Source organism: Periplaneta americana, chromosome 13, assembly GCF_040183065.1.
Source record: "Periplaneta americana isolate PAMFEO1 chromosome 13, P.americana_PAMFEO1_priV1, whole genome shotgun sequence".
Classification (NCBI taxonomy): Eukaryota; Metazoa; Arthropoda; class Insecta; order Blattodea; family Blattidae; genus Periplaneta; species Periplaneta americana.
The window spans coordinates 164,543,829-164,559,791 of record NC_091129.1 but is presented as its reverse complement, the minus strand read 5'-3'; the positions used below and the strand labels follow the sequence as shown (position 1 = coordinate 164,559,791).

The 15,963-nt window shown below is 36.9% G+C and overlaps 1 protein-coding gene across 1 annotated transcript in view; it reads right to left on the bottom strand.

Annotated features, from left to right (window-relative positions):
• Dh44-R1 (Diuretic hormone 44 receptor 1) overlaps positions 1–15,963 on the bottom strand; it is a 1,227,197-nt gene that overhangs the window by 86,151 nt on the left and 1,125,083 nt on the right. The window lies entirely within an intron of this gene.

Sequence of the window (15,963 nt, the reverse complement as noted above, 5' to 3'; positions counted from 1 at the left end):
GAGACATAATCATATACTTTGTCTTTTCGGGATTTACTTCCAAACCGATCGCTTTACTTGCTTCAAGTAAAATTTCCGTGTTTTCCCTAACCGTTTGTGTATTTTCTCCTAACATATTCACGTCATCTGCATAGACAAGAAGCTGATGTAGCCCGTTCAATTCCAAACCCTGCCTGTTATCCTGAACTCTCCTAATGGCATATTCTAAAGCGAAGTTAAAAAGTAAAGGTGATAGTGCATCTCCCTGCTTTAGCCCGCAGTGAATTGGAAAAGGATCAGATAGAAACTGACCTATACGGACTCTGCTGTATGTTTCACTGAGACACATTTTAATTAATCGAACTAGTTTCTTGGGAATACCAAATTCAATAAGAATATCATATAATACTTCCCTCTTAACCGAGTCATATGCCTTTTTGAAATCTATGAATAACTGATGTACTGTACCCTTATACTCCCATTTTTTCTCCATTATCTGCCGAATACAACAAATCTGATCAATAGTCGATCTATTACGCCGAAAACCGCACTGATGATCCCCAATAATTTCATCTACGTACGGAGTTAATCTCCTCAAAAGAATATTGGACAAAATTTTGTACGACGTCAACAAAAGTGATATTCCTCGAAAGTTAGCACAGTTGGTTTTGTCCCCCTTTTTAAAAATAGGTACAATTATGGACTCCTTCCATTGTTCTGGTACAATTTCCTTTTCCCAAATAGCAAGTACAAGTTTATAAATTTCGCTATATAATGCACTTCCACCCTCTTGTATTAATTCTGCTGGAATTTGATCGATACCTGGAGACTTGTCCTTTTCAGATTTTCTATCGCAATTTCGACTTCTGAAAGCGTGGGTTCGGGTATAAATGGCTCAGCAGTTTGTATTTCAATATCGTCCCGATCATTTCTATTTGGCCTATGTACATTTAGTAGTTGCGCAAAATAGTTTTTCCATCTGTTTAAGATTGATGGAGAGTCTGCAAGCAAGTCACCATTCTCATCCTTGATCACGTTTACCCTTGGCTGATATCCGTTCTTAAATTCCTTTATACCCTTATATAAATCTCGAATGTTTTTATTCTTACTATTTGTTTCTACCTCATTCAGTTTTTCCTTCAAGTAACCTCTCTTTTTATTCCTAAGTGTACGACTTGCTTCCCGTCTTTCATTGAAATAATTATCTCTCTTCTCCTCAACTGGATCCTGTAAGAATTTCAATTTTGCCTGTTTCCTTCTTTCTACTACCATGCAACAATCTTTCAGCTTAGTGAAAAGGTGAAAATCGCTAGGAGCAAGGTCTGGACTATAGGGCGGATGATCAAAGATTTCCCAACCGAATTGATCCAGCAATTCTCGAGTTGAAGCAGCAGTGTGCGGGCGGGCGGGCGTTGTCGTGAAGAAGCACAACTCCTCTCGAAAGCATTCCTCGCCTCTTGTTTTGGATGGCTCGCCGTAGTTTTCGTAAAGTCTCACAATAACGATTTGCATTGATCGTAGTGCCTTTTGGGATGAAATCCAGCAAAAGAACACCTTTGCGATCCCAAGAGACAGTAGCCATGACTTTTTGTGTTGAGAGGGTCTGTTTGAATTTTCTCGGTTTCTTGGGTGATGAGGGATGATGCCACTGACGTGATTGGCGCTTGGTCTCTGGGGTGTTATGAGACACCCAGGTCTCATCACCAGTCACAATTTGATCAAGAAAGGCGTCTCCATCTGTGTGATATCGCATCAAGAATGTCAATGCTGAGGCCATTCTCTGAGTTTTGTGTTGGTCACTCAGTTGCTGTGGAACCCATCGTGCACAGATTTTGTGGTAGCCAAGATGTTGCGATACAATTTCACCAAGCAAAGAACGAGAAATGTCAGGAAAGGCAATATGCAATTCGTCGAGTGATGTGCGCCTGTCTTGCAAGATTCTGTCGTTCACTTTAGTCTTCAGGTCTTGTGTGATGAGTGATGGGCGTCCGGGTCGAGTTTCATCGTGGACATTTGTTCGCCCATTGTTGAACATTTCGCACTATTTTCTCACATTTCTTTCATTCATTACAGTATCACCATACACTTCTTTCAATTGCCGGTAAATTTCTGCAGGTTTCAAATGTCGGGTAGCCTATTCAAAAATCGAATCACACTCCTCACCTCACAGTCGGCGGGATTATCAATCACGTCGTTCATTTTGAAGTAACACAAAATGCACAATGGCGACTTGTTGCAACCAGTAGTCACAACATAATGAGAACACATGTTAAGGAAGCCAGTTGACCTTCAAACAAGGAAGGGGAGTCAGCTGCGCGGCGGGTATGCGCGAACGGTCATTATTTCCTGGATCCCCTCGTAATAGGCCTACTTAGGTGGCACATCACATCGAAAACAACACTAGCTATGGCAAATTCATCTGCTAGGGAAGAACTTATCATAGCTTGCATAACCTAAAGAAAGAGACAATTACCAAAAAATAGCTTTCAGTTGTAGTCCAACAGGTACCAGGAGACCAGCAACGAACAAGACGTCAACCGAATCCTTCTTTCTCATCATTCAGCTTAACAGGCCACATGAGTAATCATGGAACTTCTTTACTCTTGCTCCCTTCCTTCTTGTTATGCTCTCATTGTACTCATTTCCTTCAAACTTTCCTTCATTCTTTGTTTTTCCGCATTCCTTGTCTCTGTAATTCCTTTATTCTCCATCTCTTTCTTCCTTTTCTCTTTTATGTTATCTAATTCGTACTTCATAATTTATTTTTACCTTTCCCCACTGCTACGTTTTCATTTATCTTTCTCATCTTATTTATTATTCTGTCTTCTTCTTTTTCTCTATTCCCTTCCTCTCTATTTCTTATTTTATTTCCCTCCTTCCTATCTCTTCTACCTTATGATTATTATGCTGATTATGTTAAGAATGAGGATAAGAGGGAAAGAACAGAAGGTACGCGAGGTCGCTTCCTTGGAAAGGTATTTTGAGCTGCGCGAAAAAAGCTGTGAGAGTTCCAAGCCAGTGTTCATTTGTCTCAATCATTTGTCGTCGTTTCACTTATGGAAGATTGAAAACTGTTGAAGGGGAAAAGCCGATAGATGAACCTTACCTATTAGGTACCACCATTTGCCCTTACTTTATTTAATTCTCTATCTTTTCTTTCTTTTCACTTCATTTCATTCGTTACTTATTTCCTTTATGATAACATATCTTTTTTCCATATTTTAATGTACTTTAAAAATTGAGGACCTCCCCGGAAAAAAGAATGTAATATCAGATTCTTGAAATATGTAAAAAAAAAGTAATTTTAAAGCATTAATTTATAACAATAAATGAATCCATTAAATAGCTCAATGAGCTTGTATCCTTGATTAGTCAGAAGGCTGTGACAGTAAATATAGGCTTGATGAAGTATGGCCCTGAGATTATTTTCTTTCTCCGGAAACATGAATTACAGTTTTGTTAGTTATATCCTTATTTCGGGGAGTCTCCAATTAATATGTTTCTTTTTATATTCTTTCAATGCATTATAAACATTTATGCTCGACCATGCCGAAATGTAGTAATTATACATCGGGTAGCAGACCTTTAATGCATGTCATTAAAGTACACCTACTCATTAAAGGTCAGGTCTTTCAGCCAATGACGACTCAGCTTACAACTGTTTAGCCAATGACAGGTCAACTTTCTACCGTTATAAAACCGCAAGTATCGATTATTCTCGGATATGCAATCGAAAGAGAATTAGCGAAAAGTCACGGAGGCTGGAAATCCAATACTGTCGCAGAAGGTTATGTCCTGTTACTATAATAATTAGCGTTAATTGTAAATAATATTCAAATAAATTCAATTTGTCATCTCGTTTTTCAATGTCTAATTTAATTTCAATGTTATCTCTGTAGGTTCTTATGGCCTAGCAAGGTCAATGTGGACATCTGTTCCTCGGAAAAAATCAATACTTTCGCGTCTGCGCACATCTCACAACATACGGGACATTGCTAAAAAATTAATAATATCAAGTTAGAAATATGGTCGAGGATAAAAAGTCGTATGAAACTCGCCTATAATGGTAATTAAGAAGCTCGTATGAAAATTATGAAACTCGCTTGCGCTCGTTTCATAAATATCCATACTCACTTCTTAATTACCTTCATTATAGGCTCGTTGCATAATGTACTATTATCTTCTTTCTTTATTTCTCCGTTTGATGATTGTTAGCTTATTTCGTCTCCTGTTTTCCATTCATTCATCAATTTTAATCTTTTCTACATTCTTTCTCATGCAGTCCTTTTTCCCTTCTTAATTTCTGTGCACGTATTTTCATTTGATTGTTTATTTGTTTTCACATTATTTCGTTCATTTTCTTTCTCTCTTCCCCATTCATTTACTCATAAATCCATTCCTTCGTCCCTCTTCTTTCTGTTCTTTCTTTGCTTTTATCCTTTTCTACTCCATCTTCTTCCTTCGCTTGTACCATCTTTCCCTCTTTTCTCTCTAGATATTTTTGGTCCACTCAATATATTTATTTCCTAGTTTCTCCTTAACGTCTCCACTTGATCTTCTCATCGCTCGCGGTTCTGAATGAAGTATAACCCCGGGGATGGGCCCCGTCCTCCATAAAACACAGCCAGTAAATCACCTTGTTCCAGAAGTCATGATTAAAGCAATAGCGGTTGAGTCTCGCGGCGTCCATTTGTTTGCCTGACAGGCAGGTTTCCGCACGACCGGGTAATGCACTGCGGTCAGACGGCGGCGTCGCGATCCCTGCTAATAAAAGCTCGCGCGTCGGGCTGGCATTTCTGTGCTCTACTTGCCTTCTATTAAACTTAGCTCTGGTAATAAGATCGCCATCCATGTGGAGCAATCCTCTTAAAACAGAGCAATAAAATATCTACGAGGCAATGGATTAGCTCTCCACAAATTGCTGCGTTCTGTATGAAAGATGGCACACCTGAGCTGAACACGGGGTTAATCTAGGCTCAGACCGAAGGATTCTCTTTAAGAGAACGGCAACGAAAAACCTTACAATATAAATACAACAAAATCCAGAGAGAAAGAAAAATAATTAGCAAATGATAAGAGCAAAGTGAGTACTGCAGGGGTTATTGTATAGCTAATATCGCCCTATAGTGTTTACAAAGCACCAGAGGTCTGCCACGTAGTTCACAGCACAATCCGATAGGTAGCGCACATGCATGATGGGTAAAATTGTCATGAGCGATAAATCCTCGAATGGTATAAGCCGAGCGTTAGACATTCGTTCTTGTTACAGTGATGAACTGTGTAGTAACATCATAGATGTTTATCATTTCAAAACTTTGCAGTGTTTAACTAATCTCTCCATAGTACAACTACAAAACTTGCTTTAAAATGTAATATAAATGTTGTACGTAATTCCCCCCCCCCCCACAGGAGTGATTTTGTTTTTGCCACATCTGATAGATGTTATTGGATGTAAATGTAATTATTATAAACGGAGAACACAATCACGATAATGCAAGAACTATATCAAGTTTTCTAGTAATAATAATAATAATAATAATAATAATAATAATAATAATAATCTGTAATAATTAGTGTATCAATCTTTGCGTCTGTAACAGTTGTGCTGCATGATTATTCGTTTTATTATATTTTCTGTGACGTTATCTCTGTACTAATATTGTTATTAATCTACTGCTATATCAATATTATTTTGTCAAACGTTTCTACATTGTCGCAGTATATAGGCGGAACACTATGTATGGACCTATCATATTATATATGTGATAAATCAAATATTGAATAATTATTAATTAGCAATAATAACTGTATATCGAAGTTTTTCATACTATTTTATTTATAACTTCATGTTCCTGTTTTGGTATGTTCCATTGACTGTTCCATTAAACGTTTTCCATAAACGCAGAAAATAAAGCCTTATTTTTACCGTGTGAGCAAAACATATGTGTATCTTATCTGTCGCCTTCCATACAAGATAAGACATGTCGGTGAGATGGCCTTATACTGTGCTTCTATTTATTACGAGCGTATCACGACCGATCGTATCTCACTCGAGGGTGCGACACTCGACCGAGTTCAAGCGAGTGATTTAACTCCAATGCAGCACTCTGCAAAACACGCAAGTCCCTCTTTCCATTTTTAGTGTAAATAAAGCAGCATCCTTCTTAAAACAATTGAAGATCCTAGATATTGTAAGAAATATTTTTGGTGGTAGAGTGCTCACTACACTTGATATTGTATCCCCAGTGATGCAGTCGTAGGCTATTTGTCGCGGGCAAGTCAAGATTCTTGAGAGTTCCTCTCGAGGTTCCCCACCATTCTACAGCCACTCCTCATTTCAATATTCATCGCCATCGCCAATAGTATTTACAGCAAATGTTGCAGCTATATGTAGCCTAGTCTAAGGAGGTGTAGTACTCTATTCCTGGGGATAAAATAAAGTTACCAGATGTTCCCGTGTCCCGGGGAAAGTCCCCCAACATTGTTTTTCTGAAGAAAATTCGTCCCCGGAATGTCCCCGAATTTAATAATTTTTTCCCAGACGTCCTCGGATTTTCAGTGTCAATTTATTATAATTTTATGAAAGTATTGTAAATATCTCAATGCCTGGGGTATTCATCCACAAGATAAGATATCTGTGGAATATACAGTGTGTTTCGGAGCTGGTGTTACAAACTTTCAGGGATGATGGCGAAGGGCACATGTATCAAATTGAGATAAGGAACCATGGTCCGGAAATGACCGAGTCGAAAGTTACTTACTTACTTACAAATGGCTTTTAAGGAACCCGAAGGTTCATTGCCGCCCTCACATAAGCCCGCCATCGGTCCCTATCCTGTGCAAGATTGATCCAGTCTCTATCATCATATCCCACCTCCCTCAAATCCATTTTAATATTATCTTCCCATCTACGTCTCGGCCTCCCCAAAGGTCTTTTTCCCTCCGGTCTCCCAACTAACACTCTATATGCATTTCTTGATTCGCCCATACGTGCTACATGCCCTGCCCATCTCAAACGTCTGGATTTAATGTTCCTAATTATGTCAGGTGAAGAATACAATGCGTGCAGTTCTGCGTTGTGTAACTTTCTCCATTCTCCTGTAACTTCATCCCTCTTAGCCCCAAATATTTTCCTAAGCACCTTATTCTCAAACACCCTTAACCTCTGTTCCTCTCTCAGAGTGAGAGTCCAAGTTTCACAACCATACAGACCAACCGGTAATATAACTGTTTTATAAATTCTAACTTTCAGATTTTTTGACAGCAGACTAGGTGATAAAAGCTTCTCAACCGAATAATAACAGGCATTTCCCATATTTATTCTGCGTTTAATTTCCTCCCGAGTGTCATTTATATTTGTTATTTTGAGTCGAAAGTTACAAGCAAAAATAGTTGTGTGGAAATGAAATAATTTTATTCCTCTGTACACCTTATTTATGAGTATTTATCTGTACATCTTACACATACTGTATTCATCTGACGTTGTTTACGTTGTCTACTTACAGTATTCCATTCAGTGCGCTGTCTGAGGGATGGGGACAGGAAACTACACTAAAGCAATGCAGATAGCGTAATGTGTAACGGATATGGTCGGTCCTGATATGCACGTCTGTAGACAGCAGTGTATGTGTACAAGTTGCAGTGTCCAGTCGATCAGTCCTAGTGAAATGGAGGAGTACACGAGAGCGGAATAAGCAGACCTGATTTTCGAATACGGATGAGCCAATGGGAACAGTAGACAAGCTCACAGATTGTATCGGGCCGTGTACCCACGTAGAAGACATCCGGCCCATATCATTTTTCCACGACTGTTCCAAAAGTTAAGGGAAGGAGGGCACGTGGTGCCAAATAACTATTCCATTTCCACACAACTATTTTTGCTTATAACTTTGGACTCAGTCATTTCCGGACCATGGTTCCTTATCTCAAATTGATACATGTGCCCTTCGCCATCATCCCTGAAAGTTTGTAACACCACTTCGGAAACATCCTGTATATTGCTGAGTTCTTCCAGAAAGAGAAAAATTTGAAGAGAAAGTGCATTATGTTTCTTAAGATATAGATGGACTTGACCTAGATGAAATAATTTATGATTCTCCATTTTCCTATATACACTTTTAACACATATATCACTGATTAAATTTCCAACTTCTTTGCAGTGTCAATCTTTAGATTTACCTTGCTTGACTAGTTTCGAAGTCTTGTTCTTCATTGACCATTGTCCAAAGTCAAGTAGAGTTCCCGCGCTATCTTCTGGTTTCCTGTTGTGGTAGGGTGTGTTCATGATTGTGTCGAAAAAGTTGTGTGTTTTGAAATTGAGTTGAGTGTTCAGGATGTTCGACACAATCATGAACATACCTTACCACAACAGGAAACCAGAAGATAGCGCAGGCTTTGGAAAATGAATCACAAGACTTCGAAACTACCCAAGCAAGGTAAATCCTAAAGATTAACGTAGTATAGAAGTTGGATATTTAATCAGTGAAATAATTTATTTTACGATATTTCTTGCTTGCAGGAATATGTGACTTCAGACAAAATAGCAAAATGGGATGAATAAAATGCTAATCATTGCCCAAAACAGAGTGTAATTTTTAACTTTTCCTCTAAGAAAATGATTCCCTGTGCACAACTCCAGACGTTGACTGAACTATTTCCGTGTCTCTTGGAAAGAATGCTTCAGTGGAAAGTTTTTTCTTCAGTAAACATGACGTGAACATCCAAAAAATCCAGAATGACTTTAAAAATTGTTCGAGTTATGCTTGCTATCTTAACCAATCTCTCAAGAATTTGTCACAAAATTGGTTTTCGAGAGAAGACCTGCTTAAAATAATTAATTTTCTGAAACTATCAGTAATTTAAGAAATAACTAAGTAGAATTAATATTTTAGTGTAAACAGAATAAGTAGATCTATTTTAATTCTTTAAACTGTACAAAAATATTACGAGTGAATGGCAAACCAACAGAAATGTTTGATGTAGTTTTTCCATAAACCTATATCTGTCCCCGGAAACTGTGAAAAATATCCGGTAATCTTACTATAGAAAGACTTTACTTTACCTTGCGCCTACATGTCAGAATTGACAGATGACGCCATGTAGCTGAATCATGATACCTACAAAAAAAAGCTATTCGGATTCTACCATTGCCACACAAAAGGACCTGCTTTCTGACTTTTTCGAATAAAAAAATACTTGTAATGCAAAATTAATATAACGCAAACTATTTAATAAATATTAATTCATGATTTCATTATGTTAATTCTTAAAAGTAATGCATTTACTCCGTTGGAAATGCATCAGTTTTTATAGACTACCTGATAAAAATGGACTATCTATATATAATTTGAAGGTAATGGAAATTACGGGAAAACGGCTGAACGGATTTTAATAAATGGCCCCTCATTTTGAAGCTTGGAACCCAAAGTTTTTCGGAAAAGTAGTAGTTTTCAGTGAAATGTCAATTTTCCTACATAATTTTCCCATTTTCCAAAATCCATCTGTTATCAGTTTTGAGAACTAATTTTATTGAATCACGGCCGACTTGATTGAATTTCAGAACAAAACACACTGCAATAAGCAATAGGCTATTACACGAAGGCCATGACCTGCAGGATTGCCGACATATTTAGAGCTCAATTCAATTTGTTATTAAAAACTGATTCTGCAGTGTATAATTTTCTGAGTATAGCTGTGTGTTGGATATTCAAATCTACGAAACTTGAGGTGGTTTGATGACATTATTACCATTGGAAATTAAATATCATTATAGTTAGTATCATGATGCGTCTATTCTTCATTAATTGTACATAATATTGATGCTATATTGATGACATGAAAGTGAAACGTTTAGAGGTTATGTAAGTAAATGTAGAGAATATCTTAATTTAGATCTTCATTTCTATAATTTACTGAGTGACTGCTATATATAACTACAAAACTTAAGTAAGATAATAATATTGTTATTAAAAATCAAATATTTTTATACTTATTAAACCAGTGGGGTTGGGTCTTTTTCATATACTTAATGGCGGTGTAGTGTAGATATTGATATGTGTCATTGTCTTCAGTATTGACTCGAGAGGGCGCAAAAATTACAGTTCCTAAGGAAAGATAAAAAGGTATTACTTACTGATAAAATAAGAGGCCTAGAAAATTTTGTAGTCTCCAGATCATTTCAGCAAGATCTCTTAGTAGGATAAAATGATTTTACGCTCTACATTTCAAGTTCTACATGCAGCAGCTATACGAAAATGCTATTGTTCGAAAGCTTAGCAAACCTGACATTTTTTTAACTTTTGCCTACAATCAACAATGACCTGAAATAGCTACTGCTATCGTCCTGACATTGATACTTGCGTTTTCGCGTTGAAACTCAAAAACTGAAGTTGGATAGGTTCAAGAAAAAGTGTTTGGCCTAAAAAAATCCATTCATAGGGAGTACGTTTCATTATTATGGAAGCAAATAACTATCAAAAAGACAAGTATTCTCTATTGAAAATAAATCTGAAAAAAATTTATTTGAACGTCTAACGAACTTAGTTTGCAGCAGCATTTACTGCACAAGCCACTAGTTAATTATAGAAATGTGTTTTCCAACACCAACAGCAAAGTGAGTCAATTTCAGGCCAGAAGAGTGTTTCATGTTAGAACTTGGTGAATGTTGAGTCAGAAATATTTGATACAAGCTGTTCGAGGAAAGTCGTCTTTCCCGTCGTTTAATTAACTCGCATGACGTTGATGGGAGTAGCTATGGATACAAAATACGCGTACGAGTACATTGCAGATTTCTATCGCCTTCATAAATATTAAACACTTATTTCCAGACCTTGTTCCCCATAGAAAGCTTAAAATTGCGAGTAGAGGAAGTATGGAATTCACACAAGATTAAATCTCGGCATCCACAGCATGCTTCGTAAATCAACTTCTTTTATTACTGCTGTACGGGTGTTTTCTTCACAAGTTCCCTGCCACATTCATCTAGTGTGTTTGCATTATCTCAACGGAAACTTGTGGCAATCGAATTCTACTGATCTAATATTTAATGTTACATAGAAGAAACAAACATTACACTAACACTTTAGTAAGGGAGGGGTCCACCGCTGTGGAGTAACGGGTAGCATGTCTAATCGTGGAACGAGCGGGCTTGGGTTCAAATCCTGGCCGGGACAAGTTACCTAGTTGATGTTTTTTCCGGGGTTTTCCCTCAATCCATTAAGGGAAAATGCTGGGTAACTTTCGGCGTTGGACCGTGTACTCATTTCGCTGGCATTATCACCTTCATCTCACTCAGACGCTACATAACCACAGCTATTGATAAAGCGCCGTAAAATAACCAATAAAAATACGGGAATGATGTGTGAAATTTATATTTTCTACAAAAATTTTAAGATAGAGACTTAATATTTTGTACAGTTCATCCCCTTGGTATAAGTAATTTTTGCTTACTAGGTAGAGAAAATCTGGTTTCGCAAACCAGCTATAACGGCTGAGGGGATCATCGTACTAACCACACGACACCTCCATTCTGGTTCGATGATCGTTCACCTCTGCTTCGGCATGTGGACGTGAGGCCAGCAGCCGGCTGGTCGGTCTTGGCACTTCATGGGCTGTACCGCCATGGATTTACTATATATTTTATTATGATCAGATAAATAGGTTTTCATTATTTAAATGAAAAAAGCATATTTTCAAAATCTACCTCCTCTTACAACATTTAAATTTCATGCAAGACTCTTATTTTACTGGAATTCTGATATAGTTAGGAAAGAACTAAGGATCCAGAATTTTTAAATTTTTGTCCTTAAATGGAGAGAATTTTCTTAAAAATATTTGCAAGTTTAAAGTTTTAGTGTCCACTAAATACGTTTTATTATTTTTTCTTAATTTCAGAAGTCTCCAGTTTATCAAAAAACGCTTTTGTGTACATCAACCACAGTAAAACAGAACAAGCAGTTAAAAATGTATGATCCCAGCATCAAAATTGTAAAAGCCCTTGTTCTTTGATCACAGTGTAATGTGAGAAAATGTCTTGTGAATTTTGCTTGGAATTTAATTTCAAGGGTTCAGCCATTTAAATAGTGTGTAATTTTTTTTTATGGTTTCAACAGCAGCGCTGCAAAGCACTGAAACTTGCTCAACATGAAATTGTCCATTCATTTTTCAAAGAAAAGAAATCGAAAATGTTATTTTTGACTAAAAATTACCAACATTTTACCCATCTCACCTTTTACAACAATTTACGGAATTCATACAAAAATTATAACCTTGACCAAAAATGTTCATAATATCTTAGCAAGAATTTTTTGTGCACGTTTTTATCAATATGGTAATGACTTGAATCTTCAATATTACATTGCAAACACAAACACCTCACTGGTGCTGTGTCAATTTAATTTTCCTGCCGCTTTGCGGTCCGCAGTTGCCTTACCGGCTTCCATCGTGCGCCCCGCAAGGAAGTCGTTGCACAGTCTATTGGACAGTCCGCTTTGCATTTCGAAGATCCGGAGTTTGATTCCATGGACCGGCTGTCCTGATTTTAAATTTCATAATTTCCTAACTCCCTTCAGAAGAATGCAAGGATAGTACCAACTGCATAGGGTAATAGCCCTTCTCAATGCAAAATACTCTTTCCCATCATACACTCTGTCAGCAAGACCACAATGTTGTGGAGAAAACCGGCAAAATAAAATTAAACTACATAACCATACATATAAAAACATACATACATACATACATACATTCATACAGGAATGCTGACAATAACGGAACAAGAAACACGGGCACTAGAAAAAAGGGGAATGGTGATAAAAAGAGAAACCAAGATTCAGGAAATGATAGGGAAGAAAGTAGTGAAAAGAATAAGGGTGCGAGTGTAAGTGGAAATCTAGTATGTTAAAGTGAAAGCGTGGGGGAGAAAAAATAAAAGTGGAATAGAAGAAGAAATAAAGGATATAGCAGAGATATTTGATACGTTTAAAAAAATGTGGATGTGATCAAAAAGTGCAAATAAAGGGAAACAGGAAAAGATCGAGAAGTATAGGGGAGAGAGAAAGTGTATAAGCAGACGTGTAGAATAAAATATAAGTAGGCTATTTATAGGAAATGAGAATAGTGACAAAGGATTAAGTGTAAGCAGAATAGTGAGAAAGTGAAAGTGAGAGCAAATAGGAATGAGAGAAAATAGTGAGAAAGGGTTAAGAGAAGTGAACAAGTGACAGCATAAAATTAGTACTAACATTTGAACGTTGGAACAGTAAATGGAATATAAGAGAAAGATAGGAGAAAAGGTCAAAGAACAAATAGGACAAATAAGTAAATGTATGGGTACGGAGCAATATGATAATTTATAGAGATAAATTGAAATTGAGAGTTTAGTGAATAGTAGTTAGAGGATAAAGAGGGGTGCGAAAGTAGTACAGAATATTAGATATATTAGGATTAAGGAACAAATATAGAATAGCAAATGAAATGTAGAAGAAATACTGAAGAGGAGTTTGATCAAATAACAAAAAAGGTACATAGTGAAATTGGGAGTATTGGTGTAGACGTGTACTGCAAATAATGTGTTACTGTAATAATATGTTAATGGTGGCACCGGATACAGAAATGTCAGGTACACCATTACATGTAAAGAAGTGCTGTGACGAAATATATCATATCATATCATATATCATATCATATCATATCATATCATATCATATCATATCATATCATATCATATCATATCATATCATATCATATCATAACATACATACATACCAGGCTCATTTCATAAATAACGCACAGGTTGGCAGAACTGTGAAGTGGATTACGCAACACCAATGAAAATTACGTCAGTTGCAGTTGAAGGATTGAGGAAGAAGCACGTGTGTTCGTTTCGTTCATAGCATACTGTGTGTTTAAGTAACGAGAGCTAGAAACGGAGCCCACATGTGTCTTGGATACTGTGACGATTGAAGACCAAACATCAAATCTTTACGTGCCAAAACTTCCTCCCCCCCCACAGAAATCCACACTTTCACAGTGCTTTGAGTGGAGTTTGTGGTGAACTTACAGTGGATCGTAATACAGTTTCTCGTTGGGCTACTCGTTTTCGTGATGGTCCTGTCAGCAAGTTTGCGATGTCCAGGCGTTTCTGCTTCTGTTCAGCAGTCAAGCAGTGAGAGACTCATCGCACAGACATTTTTCTCTTCTTCAAGTTCTTTGTCGAAATACGGAATACTGAATTTGGTGAAATCAGCGTAGCTTCTGAAAGTTCCTCACACGTCGCTCGACGATATTCTTGAAGAGCATCCGCTACAAATTTCACACTTTGTTCATGTGTTGATGTTTTCGGCCTTCCTGATCTTGCAACATCGTCTAAGATGACACGAAAACGAGTAGCCCAACGAGAAACTGTACTACAGTTGACTCTAAACTCACACAAACTGCGATCCGATATGAATTTCTGTGATGTTTTGCCACATAAAGTTTCGATCTATAATTTAATCGTCTCAGTACCCGAGACGCATGCAGGCTCCATTTCTAGCTCTCGTTACCTAGAAACAGAGTATGTTATGGACGAAACGAACACATATGCTTCTTACTCAATCCTTCAACTGCAACTGACATAATTTTCACTGGTGTTGCGTCATCCATTTCACACTTCTGCCAACTTGTGCATTGTTTATGAAATGAGCCTCATACAACAATCATACATACATACATACACACACATACATACATACATGCATACATACATACATCCATCCATACATACATTCTTTATATTTGTAAATTATTATATGTTTGTAAGTTGAACTTCTTTGTAATTTATTACTGAACTTGTAGAAAACTGCTCCAATGTTATTTCTTAGCCAAAGTTTAAAATCATACTTATACCACGCACAGTAGCAGTCAGTAAGCTTAATTATAAGAGATATGCCTTCTCCAGCCGTTGAAAAAATCTCTCAGAAATACATACCGTACATACCCACTCCACAACCAAGAATTATTCTTTCTCGACTACGGGAACAAGGTAAGAGGAAAACATTCCTGTTTCCATTGCGTGTACTCGCATAACCACTACAGTAAGATCGGGGGAGCAGACATGACTTTTATCTGAATGTCTTTTTCATCTCGATTCGCTTCGACAATCGCTCGGCGCCTGAGGGAAATCAGACTAAAAGATACTTTTTTTAATGGTATGGTTTGTGTTCCTCTTACTGCGTTCTTTTTATTGCGTTAATTTAGTGTAGATGTCTCCGAAGTTTTACTTTCCTCATTACTAAATTTAAGTGAGAAATTCTATACCCTAAATATTCCAAAACATTAAATTCTTCAAGTAAGTTTTATTAATGTACATTTTATTTTAAAGATTTAATTCTACTAGCAGAGTTAAGGCCATAACCTTGTGAGTCCTGACACATTTGTTGTTCTATTTTTAAAGTTCAATATAATTCTACACTTCAAAAACGAAAAGTCACTGACATGAGGAAAAGTGCTGAAAAAAGTTATTCAGTTTAGAGAGAGGACACAAATACAAGTATACGATACTTCGGGTCTATGCACGTATACATCTTACATCATAATCATGTATGAAGTATAGTATAGCATACTATACAGGAACAATACACAAACAAAAATAAAACCAGTAATAATAATAATAAACGCAAAATGAAGACAGGTTTAGTTACGTGTAATTCTAAGAGCCAGACAATTACAACAATGTGAAGGAAGGAATTATTAAAATAACATTGAAAATTTATACATATTAAAAATAAATATCATATATAGTCCCGTCGCTCTAATTTCCGGCAGCCAATCACGTTGCAGGTCAGCTACATTGGTCTTGTGATTCGCTGAGGAAGACGTTATTCATTTCTTAAGGTCGATAAATACTTAATATAATCGCCCGCCGTTTTGTCGTTTTTGTTGGCGTTCGTAGAAAGCACACGAAGACAATAGAAAACTTATATTTTAAAAAAGGCATATTGTAAGCAG